The sequence below is a fragment of the Leptodactylus fuscus genome, chromosome 2 (assembly GCF_031893055.1).
Source record: "Leptodactylus fuscus isolate aLepFus1 chromosome 2, aLepFus1.hap2, whole genome shotgun sequence".
Classification (NCBI taxonomy): domain Eukaryota; kingdom Metazoa; phylum Chordata; class Amphibia; order Anura; family Leptodactylidae; genus Leptodactylus; species Leptodactylus fuscus.
This window is the reverse complement of record NC_134266.1, coordinates 207,779,753-207,800,169: the sequence shown is the minus strand read 5'-3', so window position 1 is coordinate 207,800,169 and position 20,417 is coordinate 207,779,753. Positions and strand designations below refer to the sequence as shown.

Below are 20,417 nucleotides of genomic sequence, written 5' to 3'. Positions count from 1 at the left end.
GGGTTTTAAAAGTGACTGCCGGTTTCCGTCTCCTGTCCAGTTTCTCGGGCAGAAGACGGAAACCTGCAAAGTGGAGACCGCGCGCCCTAAGCAGTGTGTTATATGAGGATGTAGAGTCAGCCAGACCTAGGATATTGAATGAGTTAATGGACCGGTGACTAGTGTTCTATGATAATGAATGGGTGAGTGAGCATAACTGATGGTATAGGAGAGTATAATTGCTAATAACTCTGTCCCTCATGATGTAGAGTAGGGATCTTGGCCTAGGATGTTGAAAGAGTTGGCTTTCCATTAGGTTACACTCCTTTCTTGGCTCCACTGCTTTCTTTCTGCAACTAAAAACTGATCATGTTTATCTTCGCTTTTCTGCCATTTTGATGTACTATGCCTCCTGACCCTACCATATAGGTTGCTAAAATCACTTTATACGTGAAATGACTTAAATGTAGTCAGGCTGACCCTAAAAATGCATAGCCCTATTCACACACTATTCATACATGTTTTAATATTTAGCCATGCTCTAAATGTATATTTAAATCCTTCCCGATACCTTGTGGAAGACATTTTACACAACGGCACCTACAGTACTGGAAACTTTGTTTTTCTCTTCATTGTAACACACAGATTTCCACCCTTATTTCTCCCATTTCTCAATATGATACTGCAACAGACTAACAAAATCCAAAAGAAACACATATAGCATCACTGTATCACTATGTGCCACAATATTGTGGAATATTATTGTTTTGAAAAGTTGGTCATCTCAAGTTACATGTACTTGGATCTGGACAAATTTTTCAAGTTATTCCAGATAGAAGTGCTAAATCAGATATATTCACAAAGAAGGAGCAGCATGATACTTGAGTTCCCTGAGAATTTGAATGTTCAAAGGGGCTTGTACAGCAAAGCTTCACAGCCAAATAAGGTACAGATATTAATAAGATATCATATATTAAAGCCTGCCGCTCAGACAGGGGTCTTATAATGACCATTAGGTTTTTGTAAAAGCACCTTTCAAGATTGCCTTAATTTGCAAGCAGGTTCTGTCTTAGACATACTATATATATATATATATATATATATATATATATATATATATATATATATATATATATATCCTATTAATATTATAAATGTGAAAGTTTGTGGGTTTGTGAGTTTGGATGTTCGGATGTTTGTTCCTCAATCACGGAAAAACCGCTCCACCGATTTGGCTGAAATTTTCCACAAACATAGTTAATACACCCGATTGCGCAATAGGCTACTTTTTGTCACAATAGCACACATACGTTTGTGCCAGGACCCCCACAAAACCCAAACTCACACCACCATCTTTGCAATCTCACACACTTTGGACCATAGCAAGCCACAAAATTCATATTGCCCTCTTCAGCCTCGCCCCTAACCCCACACAATCACATATACATATACTTTACCACTTTGCCCCTCACCTTAACGATTCTCCAGGAGGCTCTCTTTAACGCTCCGGAGCAGCCATGTTTGCCAACCCCCACCGCTCTGACAATCCGCGACACCGCCCACCCATGTCAATACCCCTAGGCGGTCTAATAAATGGAAAAAAAAAAAAGTTTACAAAAAGTAAAAAAAAAAATAAAAAGGATTAAAAATTCAAATCACCCCCCTTTCCCTAGAACACATATAAAAGTAGTTAAAAACTGTGAAACACATACATGTTAGGTATCCCCACGTCCGAAATCGCCTGCTCTACAAAGATATACAAATATTTTTCCTGTTCCGTAAACGCCGTAGCGGGAAAAATGGTCAAAAGTGCCAAACCGCCATTTTTTCACTGTTTTCATTCTGATAAAAAATTTAATAAAAAGTGATCAAAGCAATAACATTTCCCGAAAATGGTAGAACTACAAAGTACACCCGTTCCCGCAAAAAGACGCCCTATGCATCCCCGTACACGCACGTATAAAAAAGTTATGGCTGTCAGAATATGGCGACTTTTCAAAAAATAATTTTTTAACACAGTTTGGGATTTTTTTAAGGGGTCAAAATGTAAATAAAACCATATAAATTTGGTATCCCCGGAGTTGTAATGAAACACAGAATACAGGGGACATGTCATTTTGGTTGCACAGTGAACGCCGTAAAACCAAAGCCCGTAAGAAAGTCGCAGAACTGCATTTTTTCTTCAAATCCACCCCATTCTGAATTTTTTCCCTGCTTCCCAGTACATTATACAGAATAATTAATGGTGGCATCATGAAGAAAAATTTGTCCCAGGAAAAATTAAGACCTCATATGGCTCTGGGAGTGCAGAAATAAAAAAGTTATGGGGTTTAGAAGGAGGGGAGTCAAAAACGAAAATAAAAAAATGCCATAGTCGGGAAAGGGTTAACGTCAAATACTTCTGTCCCAAAGTCACTATGTAAAGTTTCCCAGAACACCGTATAGCAGCTGAAATACAAATTACCTTCAACACAAAACTCTCACGTATTCTCTGAATTACAGCAACAAGATACAAAGTTACATTTCATATCTCATCCCTTATACACAGTACGAAAACCCTACCCGTGCCTGTATATACCCACTCCTACAATCACCGCAGACGAAGTCGCGGGTAACAGCTAGTGTATGTATATATATATATATATATATATATATATATGTATATATTTCTTTAATACCACACATTTATCATGCTCTTTGCAGAAAATAGAACAGGGGTGATTTGCATAAACCATTATATGAATCATGGACCTTCACCTGGGAAAAAGGTTTTAATGAAAATCCTTTAATCTTTCAGTCTAAACATAATGCTTTTGGCACTTCAACTTCAACCAGCTCAGTGGGAGGAATTCTTCACTAGAGTTCTCATGATAAAATGTAACTGCCAACCACCCATGGCTAGTTATATTAAAAACAAATAATTATGATTAAAAAGTTCAACAGTTGGAACATTTCTCTGTAGAATTTCTGCTATGGAAAAAAAGATTACCTTCGTGAATATAAATAGTGTTCTTATTATTGAATGTCCGCCATATACTGTATGTATGTGAGTATATACTCATACTATGGGTGTTTTGATACTCTAAGCATTTTTCACACGTACTTTTTAATTACTTTTATTTGTAAAATAAACATGACATGGTATTTCATTAAAAATGTCATATCCAGAACATACTGTATTGTGGAGCATGGATCAATTAACCCCAAAGACACCACAAAAACTCTACAAAGTTAATACTTTGTATTTAGTACTTTTATATTTCGCTATGGAACAATATTATATTAAAAAAAACTCCATACTTACCTCACAGACCACCTCCACCCCTCCTTGCATCCGGTACTCTGCATTTCTTGGTACAACTTTCAAGCCTCAACCAAGGAACGTGTCACTGCTGCAGCCAATCACTGCTCGTATTGTGTCACTGTTGGAATCACCTGTCCCTGGTGCTGTGGTGTCTCCCAGTGTGGTCCTTTCCTACTGCTCCAAACTTTTCTTGTGGTATAAGTCCCCGCCACACTGTGACATCCCGGGTCCCTTTCCGTAGGTCGCTAATCGTCCTCAGGACAATGTAGATCACTAAGTACTTTTCTGTCCGCATGTTCCGAGCGGACTCCACGTGGAAGGCACACGGATCCTAATATAGTCTATGGGATCCATATGCTCTCATAAGCTCTCCGCTCTCTCCGCCAATGTGTTCCGTATTCCGTTCAGGTGGATCCCGAATGGATTACCAAATGCAGATGTGAACCAGGCCTTACTTTATGCACAAATAAAAGTAAAATTTTATTTTTACATATAGTAGTGTATAGCCAGATGTGTTTAGTATATAAAATAGCGCCAGTGTACAAATAACAGTATCATTTAGTAGTAATAAAAACAATAAAATGTACAAGAAAAATCAAATCTGTATGAAATGTCAAACATCTGTCAAATAAATCCTGTCATTTTATCAGTTGACTTAATTGCTCTCTTTTCAGCTTGTAGTTTAATAAGCCACATATAATTGGAGATTACATATCTTTCCAGTTGGCTAAACCTTGTAAACATGATCTCTAGTTGGTAGTTTTAAGGTATTGTCAGCAGGGTGGGGGATGGAGATAAAAGATGCAGTAAAGCGTGGCAAATGTAATCGTTAAGTTTCAGTGCGCTCCATTGCTAAATGAAAATATAAATGAGAATTCAATTCAGTGACCTTTAGGTGCTATTTTATTCTACAGTTTTTAAACTCGGCTTTGAAAGTTTTGGGAAAAAAGCTTATTTGAGATGTGACTTTTCTTAGAAATTAGAATTGCGAAAAAAGAGAACAAAATCGTAATGTATTAAACTGAGGCACATTAGCAAGACCACTTTATACTAATATAAGAATTGTTTTAAGTTGCTTTAATGGATTTTTAAGTAACGTAGAAGGTTTCTTTAACCTCTGTTATTTCAATTTCTGAGTGAAAAACGTATTCGCTTTATTCTCCAACATCTACGATGATTGCGCAATAGGGGAAATGCAGTCGAAAGCGATCAGAAGGCTGGGAATAAATAGCACTAACCTATAACATATAAATTATGACTTATTATTAGCCAATAGTAATAAAGATATATCCTCAGAATATAAATCCTGGAGTGATATAGAATTAATATAAAACATCAACTCTATGATGTGCCCACTTTGGGCTCAGGTATACATATTGAACAGACAGGGTAATAGTAATTTGGGGAATTAGACCACTGTTACATACACATGAAATTGCTGGTTTAAAGGCAATGTATGATCACTAAACATTAAAATATGTTAGGACTTTCTAAAGAAAATGTTATTTATTGTACCTGTATAACATTTTCACATGTTCATGTTCAAATTTTCTTCATTGACATCAATGGGGAAAATAACCACAAAAATAATAAACCTAGACCATGCTATGTACATTTTTTTGTGCCAAAGTGCTATTTTTCTGTTGAGTATGGATTATATTCTATTTGTGTCATTTTAATGGTTCCCTCAATATACTCAAATATATGAATGATCCATGAAAACAGACGTCCCTTGGGTACAAAACAGTTGTGAAAAATGGATGTTTTTCACGGCCTTTGTGACACAATAAATAATAATGGTGCTTAATAAAGTCTTTTATTGTATATGGGCGAGCGCTGGTCTTTGGCTTTTCCTTTGGAGGCTGGTCCTTGTCTTCCATGATTTGATGTCCTGGTGACGGTGACCTGCAGCTGCACTCTACACACAATTGATGGATGTTCAGTGGTTGTTGTGACAAACACAACCACACCAGATGAGCAGTCACCTTTCTATAATATAGCTCCGCATTATCAAAGTTAATACACTAGGATCAGCTCGGTGCATCTCTTCCTTCTTCTTTTGTAGGAACATGGTTGTGTCTCACAGGGCAGGTTTTCCCCCGAGGTTACCACTCGTGAGGACTTATTAGTCTTTATGAGGGCCGCACTGAGTAACAGCCACAGGTCAAAAAGGCCTCAAACCAAATGCACTGATCAGTTTATTTGCACACAAATTTTACATTGATTTTCTCAGCAGCAAAACAGGTATATTTATTATTTACTTGCAGCACACAAGTGGTTTACAAGTGACTATGGTGATGTAGACTTCATTTAAATGTCACCTAAAGAGAATATTTAACTATGTTCCAATCCACATAAATAGATTTCAAAAACCCAAGTTGATACAGAAGACAATATTCACTGTGATTATAGCAAAGATATAATTCACCATAAAATGGAATATGCAGAGACATTGTTTTCCTAATTACATCCTGGAAAACAGATTTTCATGTTCCACAAAATCCCCCAGTGGAGCAAAAATGGCTTGTAAATCTCCATACGCCTGCAAAGGTGGCCTGAAAAGGCACTCTCCTTAAGGAGTTCTCTAAGTCCATAAAATGGAAAACATTCCTTCCTGACCCTTGCTGGCAATCATACAGATCCCTGGATAAACATTCTGCATTAATACTCGTAATTCTGTATATCATGGATATCTAGCCCTTTATTATACCTCACCATTACCAAATACTATAGGACTATATTCCAAAATTCTACAGTTGAAACAATAAATTTAAAGTTTCTGAACCTTACAATATAATTGAGTTTTGTTATAGTTGGGCTAGTTCACACAGGGATTCCGTGGTGCATATTCTGTCACGGCTGCCACGACGGGATGCCAGTGCAGTGCACGGCATCCCGTCACGGCTTTCTTCTCCGGATTAGGCCCAAATGAATGGGCCTAGTCCGGAGGGTGCTGTCGCAAGGCGGACTCCGTGGCTGAATCAGCAGCGAAATCCGCCTGAAGAAAGGGCAGCTTGCTTCTTTTTTCCGTGAGTGGCAACAATCCACTCACAGAAAAAAGAGCGCTAGCAGTCTACATAGACCACTATTGTGAGGGGGGGGGTCATGATGTGGATTCAGCGCCAAAATCCACCCCCTCTTGCCCCGTGTGAAAGGGGCTGTATATGAGTTGCAGAACAAATAAATTATTGTATTGGGTTTATAAGGACAATTTGCATATTTAGATAAAGATATGATATACACTCTCAGGCTTTTCTTTTCTATACTAAATACATTAATCTGTCTTCATAAGTGAAATCTTCCCCATCACGTATTAGTTTGGTTGTCCTTCTTTGAACTCTCTCCGGCGAATTGATGTTGTTTTTATGGACTGTTGCCCACAACTGAATGGCATACTCAAATGTGGTCACAGCAGTGTGTTATAAAGCGGTAAAATGGCTTTGTTTGCAGCAAAAAAATAACCAAATGATGTGAAATATTAAGCTCCATCTTGCCCCCATTAAGACTCACCCCTTGCTAGACAACACATAAAAAGTGTGTAAAATAATAAGTGTCTAAGGCCCTGTTCACATCTGTGTTCGGGCCAGTCCGTTCCCCTAACCATATGAAATATGCGGAGAGAAAAGTCTTGCAAGCAGAACTGTTCTCTCCACATTTTTTGTGTAGAAACCAAGTGGAAACCACACGGTCCCCATTATAGTCTATGGGGCTGTTGGTTTCCTTAGGTAAACCAACAGCGGACAGGTCTCCATTCGGGGGAGGTCCTCAAGTGAACTCCCTGAATGGAAACCCGAACACAGATGTGAACTGGGCCTAAGGCTGAGGCCCCATGTTGCGGAAACGCAGCACTTTTTTTTTTTTTTTTTTTTTTTTTTTTTTTTTGCTGCAGATTTTGCTGTATTTTTTTGGAACCAAATTTAGGCATTTTAAAAACCACAGCAAAATCTGCAATAAAAAAGCTGCGTATCCGCAACCTGCGGCCTCGGCTTTAAATGCTAAATAAATGTGGTGTAAGGCATGAAGGCCATCCCTCTGGCACGTTTTCATATATACATTTGCCCCATTTTCTATTCACCTTTTCATGGTGACAGATTTCCTTGAAAGAGCCAACACAATTGCATTTTGTGAATGTAGATTCATAAATTTCCCCGTCACTGCCATTGCTTGTATGGTTTACATTGTACATTGAATGCTGTTACATTGATAGAATAGAAGAATACAAGAGACATAGTATAAGTGGAAGCTTCCCTGATCATGAACTGTATACCTTACAATACATGATGCAGTCACTGCAGTTATACTCGGATTCTTTGCCTGTCACGTCTTGTTCTCACAGATGTTCAGGTGGAATACTTTGTACCCATCCCTTGTGTTTTGGCACGGCATGGCACCTAGGTGAGGTGACATTGTAAATTGGCTCTGTTACATGAACAGTGTGCAGTGATAAGTGAGTGTGATTTGACGCCACCATACTTGCGGAGCGCTGCTTCCTCTCACAGAGCACATACAACATGAAATAAATGAGTTTGACAAGTGTTATTTTACCATGTTGTTGACTCAAAATTCCTGAAATATTTATGCGCCAAAGCATAAGGAGACTGTGTAATCGGATTTCCTTTTTGTCACATTGTGAGGGTAATCAGTAAAGAGAGCTCTGTATTGGCAGCAGAACTCCATTAACTGGATTTTGATCTGCATTATTGACAAGGAATTACTGTTAATATGATCCAATGTATTAACTTGACAAGAAAACTGGAACAGGGTGACTCTTTGAAATGGCTCTTAATGCATTTTATTGGCAGTATATCAGCAAAATGAGGTCTGATCTAAAGAGAATGATGCAAATATATTACGCTGGCAATTGTGTGCGTGATGCTTTATGTCCGTGATTGCAGAGTCACCTGATGTACATGCTGAATTGCAACATTAGCTTCCAAAAATGTAGGTGTCAGCATATAGAACTTTCTAGAATGTCGCCTAGTTTAATAACGTACATGTTGCATTTGCATTTAATATGTTTTTTGGCAAGGCGCTGTGCTAGATGTTGTGGTTTAGCTAAAGCCACTTGACTGTTAAGGCCCAGTTCGGGTTTCCATTCGGGGAGTCTGCTTGGGGACCCCCAAACAGAAACCTATACACATAAAAAAAAAATGGTTACTTGGGAAACCCCCGGACCACATAGAATATAATGGGGTCCTTGTACAAGCAGCATTTTTGTCTCCACATGTTTCGTGCGGAAACCACACGGACCCCATTATAGTGTATGGAGGCCGTGCTTTTCCTTAGGTAACTGCTTTTTTGTGCGGATAGGCTTCCATTCAGGGGGAAGATGTGGACTAGGCCTGAGCTGCAATAACAGCCCATGGTCAGTGTTTCTGACAAGGACTTCTCTAGGCCAGGGCCACACAGGCCAGCTGTGATGTACAGAAATAAATCTCATCCTCACACTGCAGAAAAAAGCTGCAGCAAATCATTTTGTAATGCAATGGCATGGCAACTGAAAGCCATGGTGAAAATTCCCAATCCCAGTCCCATCCCTCGTGTATTTAGTGTAAGGGTGGTTGCACACATAAACTTTTTCAGAAAAACAGCTTTTTTTTTATTTTTAACAAAAATGAAGTGACCAGATGATATCTGTAAGGCTCTAAGGAAATATGGTACAAGCAGTGATGTCTTTTGAGTCGTTTCCCACATTTTTAGGGCATTTTTAAGGTTCACTGCATTTTTTTAAGCATGCTTTTTTTGCACAAATATTTTCATCGACACAAATTATTTATATAATAAACATGTCTGTGTAAAGAAAACCACCCAAAACTGTCGTAAGAAACGTGCAAACCATGCCCAAAACAGTCGCACACATGAATGCGAAGAAAGCTTTAAAGAACGAATGTTGCTTTCTGTGTTTTCTGTTATGGTCTGATGCATTACACTACTGTATATGTAAAGAGGTAAGGATGAAGACAAGTGACAGATTTTATTCCCCCAAGTTCACAAGCTCATCCTTGGAGATGTTTTCAAGCTCCATGGTGAAGATGAAACATTGCTTTGTGAACATAGGTGAATAAACTCAGTGACTTCACTTTACCTTCTCATCTTCTGTTTGATGGTTGTCATTGAGTCCGGTCCAAATAAGTGTTTGCACCCACAAGGCTATAGGGTATCTGAGAAATATTGATACATACCTATAATCACATTGGATTAGGAATACAAATAAGATTTTATATTGGGGGCAACATGGTGGCTCAGTGGTTAGCACTGCATAAATATAAGTGGCGTTGAATCAGCATTCGCACCTGGGCCCTTGTGCATATGAAGACACCAGCATTATACTGTAAGGGTAAGTTCACACTGGGTTTTTGGACAAGAACCTGAGGCGGAGGCCACGTCAGGTTCCAGTTCAAAATACGGGTAGCTGTGACTGGATGCCTGTGCACTTTATCGGTATCCAGTCGCGCACTCCGCTCTGGATTAGCCCCAAATGAATGGGCCTAGTCGGGAGGGAGAGTCTTCATGTGGAAGTCGCGAGGCGAAACGGCCTGAAAGAATGAGCATGTCGCTTCTTTTTCCGGGAGCCGGAAACGGCTCCTGGAAAAAAGAACTGACCTGACTTGATTTCAATGGGAGATGTCTTTGTGGTCAGGATTTTGAGGCGGATATGGCCTCAAAATCCTGACCACAAAATCCTGTGTAAACTTACAACTTACAAATCCTGTGTAAACGGCACATGGTAGGTGGTACAGCATAATATATCAACAAGAAATCTGCTTCCTTCAATAAACTTTCCTTAGTCCTACAGAACCCATTTAGCAATCTTGTAATGAAATATGTAGATAGTGATAGAAATTGATCCAATCTAAATTTGTAAGTAGCTGGCAATTGCACCCCAGCCTGATTAATGCAAATCAAGTCTTATGGTTGGGAAAAGCTTATACCTGCAATTCATTTAGATTGCAACGTGAACTCTATTTGATCAATTGCCCTCATCAAACTGACTGAGATTGTGTTTCGTATACTCCCATTTCATCTACACAAACACCATGAGGGATCACTGATGATCTGCACACAATAAATGGCGATTCACCGGATTTAGGGTGAATACAAAATAAACACATTAAAAGTAAAAATGTAACCAATACAGTATTATATGACAGTGGTTTTACTTCCCAAGACAACCTCCCATCACTCCCAGCTTTAACATGAGATATTTCCTGTACATGGTGAACTTACTACTCAGTTTCTATGTTGACCGCCTTAGGAGTTAAAGCTGTAATAATAAAAAATAAAAAACACTTTTTTTTTTAAGTTATCGAGTGAAAGCTTCAAATTAAAGTACAGTACATGAAAACCTAATACACTTTCTTCCGTCTAGCGCAGATCCTTGGCAGTGTTTGTCCTAAAGTGTTCCTGTAAGTTGCATTTTATGTCCAATGCACTGCAGTTTTCTTTACAACATTTGCCATTGTCTAATAATAAGCTGTTTTTCAGTAGTCGGTCAATAGGCTTTCCATGTTTACTCCCAGTGGATAAAAATGGTCATATGGTGTTCACACAGGAGAATGGCTCATTACAGGTTCAGTTATCAGATCTGTCTTATATCTGAGTGCCTATCAAATGACCAAGACACATTATATCCAATGAAACAAAGCAATAAAGGTCCATTACAAATTAAAATAAAATGTGGAAAATCTTATTCATTTTTATTACACAATGAATAACTTTATTTTCTGGATCTAGAATATCCTCTTAAGACCTCAAGCCATATAGCCAAGCTGCTTGTATGGAGTCTATATGGCAGTACACAGAGTCCCTGTAGTCTGTACTATAGAGCTGTGAGCTGACATATATTCCCTCCTTAGGGTGCATGCACACTACGTAACGCCGGGCGTGTATGAGAGCCGTACACGCCGGCATTACAGCAGACTGCCGAACACTTCCCATTCACTTCAATGGGAGCGCTCGTAACAGCGGCGTTTACGAGCGCTCCCATTGAAGTGAATGGGAAGTGTTCGGCAGCCCTGCTGTAACGCCGGCGTGTACGGCTCTCATACACGCCCGGCGTTACGTAGTGTGCATGCACCCTTATGGTGCTGAATGCAGAGGTATTATAACCTAAAAGGAATTTTGATAGGGAAGAATATATCTGTTAGGGTGCATTCACACTGAGTAAACGCTAGCTTATTCTGAACGTAAAACACATTCAGAATAAGCGGCGTCTAAAGCAGCTCCATTCATCTCTATGGGAGCGGGGAGACGAGCGCTCCCCATAGAAATGAATGGGCTGCTTCTTTCACTCCGTGCAGTCCCATTGAAGTGAATGGGAAGTGCCGGCGTATACGGCAAGCTCTGCTCATGCCGGAGCGTACACGCCGGCACTCCCCATTCACTTCAATGGGACTGCACGGAGTGAAAGAAGCAGCCCATTCATTTCTATGGGGAGCGCTCGTATCCCCGCTCCCATAGAAATGAATGGCGCTGCTTTAGACGCCGCTTATTCTGAACGTGTTTTACGTTCAGAATAAGCTAGTGTTTACTCAGTGTGAATTCACCCTAACGCATCTTCTGATAGATCATAACGCTGAAAGTGTTTGGAGTCATATAGTGTATGGTGTATAGGCTGTCAGGGTCTGGGGTTGCTAGGTGGGGTGGCATAGACACAAAAGTCCAGTTTCTTTTAGTCCAAAACAAAGGTAGAGTTTATTTTCACTCAAAAAGGTAGTGCAGCAACAAAAAGAAACAATACAAAAATAAATACCTGCCCAGCTAGGCTCTAACTAAACATAGAATAGGTTACCTCACCTAGAATAACAGGAATACAAAAAGCCAGTAGGATCATTCAGGACACAGCTCCCAAAAATTTGACCTCTCTGTCAGCTCTCCAGCCAAACTCTGCCACAGTCTGCTGCTGGAGCTGGCTTCTTAAGCCTCCTCGACAAGGAGACTCTCTCTCTGCAGCTGAGTTGCTGCCGGAACATCCCCAAAGTGTGGACTGGAGGGAGGTGGAATGACAGGTCCCACTACCAACCTACCTGCCATTCTTAAAAATCCAGCCCAGTAACCGGAACTCTGAAATAACCCTCAGCAGACAATAGTTATCTGCTGAGAAACATTCTTTCTGGAGTTTTCTCATCTCACCCACCTTAGTATTCTGGGTGAGATGTACACCCCCTCCATTACCTGACCAGCCATCGGCTTACAAGGCATATAGACTTTGTGTGTGAATTCATGTACCTCCTTATACATATATACTGTATTTTCAAACTGATTTTTTGTCACAGGTTAGTAAATTCAATATCTAACATTTACCTAAATATACGGCAGGCTGAAAATTGAAGAATTTTGGTCGTGAACAGAAAAGAAAAATATTTTTTTTTCGGAACAATTTTCCTGCTAGAATTTTCAGTTCTCATGAACCCATAAAGGCTATGTACCTGTACTATGTACCTGAATTTGGGTTGAACTGTAAATTCTTAACCCTTTAAGGACACGGGGTAGTTTGTACGTCCATGCTTACCACTTTTTACATATTTTTCTTCATTGCATTCCTAAATTCATAACGTTTTAATTTTTCTGTCGACATAGCTAAGTGAGGGCTTCTTCTTTCCTTGACAAGTTGTATGTTCATTTGGCATTATTTTGGGTTACATATGATGTTCAATTAGCTTTTTTTAATGTTTTTAGGGGGTTTGTGTGGAAAGTTCGCCCCCCTCCCAATTTTATCATTACTTTTTATATTTCTAACATATTTATATTGGTTTCATTGTTATACTGTAACAGAATTTTAATAGTAATGATAATATGCTGGGTGAGTAGGGGTTAATGGTAACCAATCACATTGAAGATGTAGACAGCATGGTATTGAGAAGGAGATGCTTTCTCTGCCATTTGATGTGCTCCTTCTGTTCGGTAGCATGCATGAATGGGCTGCGTTTTCAACTTATCACATCAGTCATTTGAGGGGTTGTCTAAAAACCATTGTGAAAATAACCTTCAAGGGTATTGTGAGTAAATAGTGATGGTCCCTTTTTTCAAAAACCCATCTACTAGTTAAAGAAAAATCAGTTACAATGTCTATTTCCCTGGAGGACACAGGATGTCCAGGCATCATACGGACAGCTCATTGATTTTAGTGCAAACTGTATAATGTTCAATTTCCCCTGCAGTGGCCATGAAGGAGAAATAAACACTAGCCACCAGGTTCTCTGCAGATGACAACTGATCACTGTGCGGCCTGGCTGAAAGAAAATCTGTGGTCATCTTATTTTCATTTGCACTTCTAATGACAAAGGAATTGTACAAATTGACTGGATGCTATAGTACTGTACACTGTATCTAGGTCAGACTGTTACCAAACTGGAGACAGAGATGTGGCAAAAATACTTTGCAGAACTAAAGCTAAACTTCTCTCTGTCATTTGCTAACAGACTAATACGGCTGCTTATAAGAATGGAACTTTTATTAATAGCGGGTTGCTCAGATTGTTATACAAATGTCATCTCCCTTACCTTTCCTCTTGACTGGGCATGTCCTGATAAGTGTTTGTCGCAAGAGAGTTAGTTTTTCAAGGCAATACTGTTTTGTGATATTGTATCACAAAGTAATGTCAAGTTGCAGTATGTCAAGGGGCTTGCCTAGTGAATCCCAATATTTGATCGAAATGCTTTCATGAGAATTTGGGTTCCCTAACCTAATTCAAGCTAAGTTGAGGGTGAGTGCATGTGCTTATTTACGATGTGGTGTTTATTGTTACAAGACCTAATTATAGATCTGTCCATATAAAGATAATCCTATACTATAAAGGGAGCGACAGGTAGTACAGTGTTCGAAGTTCTGCTAGGCTTTTTGTGCTGTCATTTTTCTTTTCTGACCTCTCAATACAACAGAGTATTGTGCAATGAAGTTATGGAATGACCCTTAAAGGGGCTCTATCAGTAAAATTATGCTGATAGAGACCCACATATGCGTGAATAGCCTGTAAAAAGGCTATTCAGACACCGCTAATCAGATTTTAAACCCCCTGCCCATTTTAAAATAAAGCTATGAAAAACATATATGTAAATGATACCTGAACGTGCACGCTGGGCGGTCGTGCATGATCCGACGTCATCTTCGGTCCCTCCTTCCTCTTTCTTTTTCCAGCGACGTCCTCCTGTCCTGGCTCTTCTCTGCCTTCATCTTCTTTTCTTCCGGATATGAGGACGTTTGTGAGCGTTCTGCGCATGCTCGCGTGGTTCTAAGGATACTTAGAACTACAACAAAAATGGCAGCAGTGCGTGCACAGTAGATTTGAACACAACCCACCGGAAAAACAGAAGATGAAGGCGCAGAAGATCCAGAAGAGGAGGGCGTCGCTGGAAGAAGAAAGAAGAGGAAGGAGGGACCGAAGATGACGTCAGATCGTGCACAACCGCCCAGCGGCCGATACAGTGCATTAGCATTCCGTCACGAAATCCCGCTCCTGATTAGGCCTGGATGAATGGGCCTATTCAGAGGGAGTCTCAAGCTCTGGAATCCACGGCAAGATCGAGCAGGACACTTCAATCCTACTGCAATCTCTGCCTCCCATTGAAAACAATGAAAGACGGATTCCAGGATGAATCTGCTCCGGATTCAGGCACAAAATCTGCCACCAAATCTGTTGCAATTACTCCGTGTGAACCCAGCCTTAGTCTGTTTGACTTATTGTGTATAAGAAACATAGCTGATTGAATATTTCACGAGTCAGTACTAGAAAACAGCAGATTGGCCTACAATGTTACTAATTATTAAACTCAACCAACATCTGCTTTAATAATATTTAATCTATTGATTAATATTTTATAGAGTATATGCAAGTCATAATGTTTTAGGATTTTTCAGGCCTATGCTACTTCTAGACAGTTACTTGACTTCATTTGTCCACAGTATTCTGTATTGATAACCTACAAATCTCCTGAAAGGCATGAGTGATTTTCAAGCAATTTTCATCCTACTGTATAAAGAAAATAAGTCGCACTACCGCAAAAACCATCGAGCAGTTTGGTCAGAACAATTTTCAAGCACTTAGTGTATTCCTATGGCATCAATTTTCAAGCAATTTTTAAAGTTGAGCAACAAAATGTCTAAACATTTATAGAAAAGTATGTAAGTGAAAAAATAAAATAAAATCTACTGGTTAAAAATGTGATATTTCCTATTCTAAATGATAAAAATGATGACAGTCACATACACACACTTAAAGTAGTTGAAGAAGTGCTGAAGTTCTGTACCATGACAGCCTGACTATGCAATTTCTAAGGTAATACTCCATTTTAGCACGTTTTGCAAACATGATAAACATACAGATTAATGACTTTTCATTGTTGTTTGTTGTCTTCTGTGATAAGATAATGTGTTGCAGAAGTTTGGGCTAACTTCTACATCTCTAGGCTGCTTTTATATTGTGGATTTTTGTAAGCCCCAATCAGAATAAGACTAATTTCTACAAAAATAATCTGCTGCAAGTTTATCCTAATATTTTTTTTTCAATTCTTACAATAAAGTGATCTTGCATCTGAAAATAATGATTTTATTTTCTTTATTTAAATATTTTCTTTCTTAAAGAAAATATCCACTTAGGGCTAGTTCACATGCAGTTTCGCGTGTACACATTCGGTCGGGGGTTGTCCTGCACTGTGGCGGCATCCCGTCGCGGCATTCCACGATGGATTACGCCCAAATGAATGGTCCGGAGCCTCGCGCCGCAAACGCAGCAGCTGATTCAGCCACGGAATCCGAGGCGAGATAGGGCAGCTCGCTTCTTTTTTCCGCTACGAGCGGAATTTTGAGGCGGATTTCGCGTCAAAATCCATTGCCAACTTGCCCCGTGTGAACTAATCCTTGTATTTAGGCATACATCTATGTAGCAGCTGTTGCAGTTGTAATCATAGACTGTCACAATATGGCTGCAACTACAACTACTGGCTACTACTCACTTGAATTCTTCATTGGCACAAAAGATGACACATGATGGGTTGAAAGTAACACAGGTAGTTAGGTCCAGTGTGTAAGATTGCATAAAGTGATGATGAATTGCACAGATCCACTTGACAGATGTTGAACTTTCCATCATTAGTACCCTTGCTTCTACCTACAGGTGCCCCAGATCATCTAGAACTTGCGACTTGGAGGAACGCTTCCTTCATTAGCTACCTAAAACACTCTTAGGCTAATGCCCCACATTGCAGAAACAGAGAGTTTTCCCTTCTACAGAAACATAACGGCATAAAAAAAAAAATCTGCTGCATTTTGCAGTACCAGTAAAGTGAATGCCATCCACACATTGCGGGAAAAAACACTGTGGAAGTGATGCATGTCAAGTTTACTTGCAAAAAAGCTTGCATTTTCCCGATTTAATAAGGGAAGAAAACCCACAGAGAAAACCGCAGCAAAAATGCACTGAAAAACGCTGCGGAAAAAAAATGATGCGTTTCCACTGCATTTTTTTTTCTGCAGTGTTTTTAAGCTCCATTCCAAATTCTTCACTCTTACAAGCAGTTCTCCTTCCAAGCTGTCCTCCAAATCAGCCCACTCAGACTGTGGAAGTGGACCTTGAAATAGGGAACCATTCCCGACATTGAGTAGCCTGGCTAGTGACTGAGTTCAGTGAGTCACACCATTGGAGAGCAACTAACAACTTGTCTTAGGCTGAGGTCTCACGTTGCAGAAACACAGCCTTCTTAGTTGCAGATTTTGCTGTGAGCCAAAGTCAGAGGTGGCTTGAAAAGGTATGGAAAATATAAGGGAAGCTCATAGATATTTCCACTCCTGACTTTGACTGAAAAAAACGCAGCTAAATCTGCATTTCCACCATGTGGGGCTTCAGCAATAAAGTGAAATTCACTGGTGCAACTACATGTTGCCTCTAAGGAGTCACCAGTTTGCAGAAAGTACTAGAAAACTAACTACATGATGATGGGCACTAGTCACAGCACATAATAAAACAAACCATACAATGCCAAGTTGTGGTATAAGACTTGTAAAGACTTGTAAGACTATGTTCAGTGAGGTGCCACGGCTTCCTATGCGACAGGCTAAAATATCTAAGTATACTTTACATATACAGGAAAATCTGCACCTATCCAAAGATTTTACACAGGGATAATAGTATATGGTATAGTATTGGTAGTATATGTTGGCCATTTAAATACATAGCAACCAGTGTATGTAAAAATTGATGAAATGATTCGGCAATCGCCAGAGAGACAGGTCCCAATACAGTAAGGGTAAATTCACACTGAGTTATTTGGTCAGAATTTTGAGGCCATATCCGCCTCAAAATCCTGACCAAAAATACGGTTCCCATTGAAATCAATGGGAGCCGGTCAGGTGTTTTTTCCGGGAGTCGGTTTGTTCCCTCCTCCCGACTAGGCCTATTCATTGGGCCTAATCCGGAGTGGAGTGCGCAACTGGATACTGGTGCAGTGCACCGGCATTCAGTCACGGCTACCCATATTTTGGACCGGAACCTGAGGTGGTTCTGGTCCAAAAAAACCCGTATGAGCTTAGCCTAAAAGGTCAAATGGAAAAAAAAGATCACGGGGCAACTACAGTACTTTGAATTACTGATGATAATATTCATTACACTTTCTTCATCCAAAATGGCGTACAGTGTAACTTTTTTAATTTGGTGAGATTTAGCAAGCAACAGAAATGTCGGGAAGTAGAACATTCCAAAAAATCATCGAGGAAAAGGTGAAAATAACAGCGCAAGGCAATTTCACAAGAAGGATATCTCGACACCCAAACTTCTAACATCTTGTACAGTCTTATAAATGACATCATTAGATCTTCATTACTGAAAATCTTTTTAATGACATAAGGCCACCAGCAAGATTAAAGGAAATTAACTCCCAGAAAAAGAGGGTAATTTTTAAGATTAGCCATTTATGTAAACACTCGCTGTGCAACATTAACCATTACCTTAGGCTTTCTGCTTCATTAATTAAGCATTTTCTCACTGACTCTTAAGTGTTTTTGTATACGCACACACGCACATTAAAATAACATTGCTGGTGCAGCGCAACGTGATATGGTATGTAGAGCAGTCAAGGCTTTATCAATATGACAGCTGCAAGGGATACAGGCTTGTTGATGCATTCGCCTCATTCCTATCATCTTATTTTGTTTGTCTCCATTCTATTGTTTATCCCACTTGAAGCTTCCATGACTTATACAAAGATAATTCAGACTGTAATTGGCAGAAGCCCATATAATTTGAATCTAGTAAACAACATTAGATCTTTGGTTTGCGAGCTTGCTGTGCTAAAAATACTTAACAGAACCATTAAATGACATTTTCTTCTTTTGCACTTGGCAACTGTGATCATTAATATTATTGTTTGCATGCAATGGTGTTACACAGCAACACTTATTAATATGGATGAGATTTAATTATGAAGATTAAATTATCCATACATGCCATGCTTGCTTTGTTCAAATTTTCAAAAAAGGTCCATAAAACATTTTTTTTAAAGCATATCTATTTATTTCCTATGTGTTTGCATGCTCGTTGTTTTATTGGGTTTTTTTTTGTTTGTTTGTTTAGGTTTTTCTTATTCAATTTCTAATAGCTTCCAACAGAGGTAATAATGTTGAAGTGAAAGCCAATGTACTTAGAGGAAGGAGGTTCCATAACACTTGTGTGAAAGTGATGTTGTAAGGGAATTGACATAGGAACAATTCCCCAGTAGCTGCTGGTGAACCCTGGGGGGAGGGGCACAATAGACAGTGATCCCTAAGCTGAAACTCCCCGCTGTCCCTTCCTGCTTAACGGTCCTATTTTAAGTAATAGGTGACTAACTATGTATGTGACAACACAGAACATAGACAAGACAAACAACAAAAAAGGGAGGTTAGCTAGCCAAGGGTCCGGTAACAGTTGAGCAATGCAGAACAGAATCAAAATCGAAGAGAGTAGTTAACGGGTAAGCCAGAGGTCAGTAATACAATAGTAGCAGACAGAGGAGCTAGCAGGGACAAGGATGCCAAAGACCCACCCTAGGCTTAATTGGTAGACAGGTTGTCAATAACACAGGCAAGGCTGGAATTAACTATTTGATGAACAGATGGAAAAAAAGGTACAGGAGATGGGTGTGGTGCGAATTCAACCATATAGGACAGACAATAGAGCAGTGTTCTCACAGTGCAAAGAAAAACATCAAACAAATAATCAAACTTAACTTGCCTCCTAGCATCTAACTCGCCTCGTGCTAGCGGAGGATAGCGCAGAGACCTGAATAGGCAGAGACATTACAAATGCCTAAATGCTTCAGTTTCCCTCATTTCCATCTGAAGCTAAGAAATAAAAATGAAAAGGATGGCCAGTAAGATTTTAGTTTAGTTGGCTGGACATAATAGGCCTGGTTCAAATCTGTGCATGGGTTTCCGTTCGGGAACTGAAACCTAAGCTACATAAAAAAGCAGTTACCTTAGGAAACTGGTGGACCCCATAGACTATAATGAGGTCCATGTGGTTTCTGTGCGAAAAATGCAGGACATTTCTCTCCGTATTTTGCATGCAGAGAGGGGAACTGAATGGCCTGAACGCAGATGTGAACCGGGTCTTATTCAAGGCTGAAGAAGACAGGAGGATTTCTAAAAGTCACTTGTCAAGTAGACTTTCAAGAGGTTGTCCAGTTTTAGACAATACATTGTTTTGTTTGTGTAGTGAAAAGTGATACATTTTGCAATATCCCTTTTGTATCAATGTGTGCTTGCTGTTGTTCTTTGTTTACTTCCAGATAAAATCAGTCCATGGTCATGTGATGGACACACAGGTGTATGGCTTGTTACAGTCACAGCACAGTAATCTTGTCATGGCCTGTGTATCAGTGTACCCATCACATGACCATGGACAGATTTATACCTGCTGAAAGTAAACAATGAATCACAGCCGGCAGAAATGTAGAAAACATGAGGAAATGATACAGAAATTATATAGAAAAAAAAGTATAACTTTTCATTATACAAACAATAACATTTATTTGCTGAAGCTGGACAACCCCTTTAACAATAGAAGAATGCAAATAGAAAACATCTGTAAATTCCAAGGTACATTGACTAACTGGTCTTTAGAGCATCTTCAGACCTGAAGAAATGTTGGTCCTTGGATCACACC

The 20,417-nt window shown here is 39.5% G+C and overlaps 1 protein-coding gene across 5 annotated transcripts in view; it reads left to right on the top strand.

Annotated features, from left to right (window-relative positions):
• PCDH17 (protocadherin 17) overlaps window positions 1–20,417 on the top strand; it is a 157,757-nt gene that overhangs the window by 35,035 nt on the left and 102,305 nt on the right. The window lies entirely within an intron of this gene.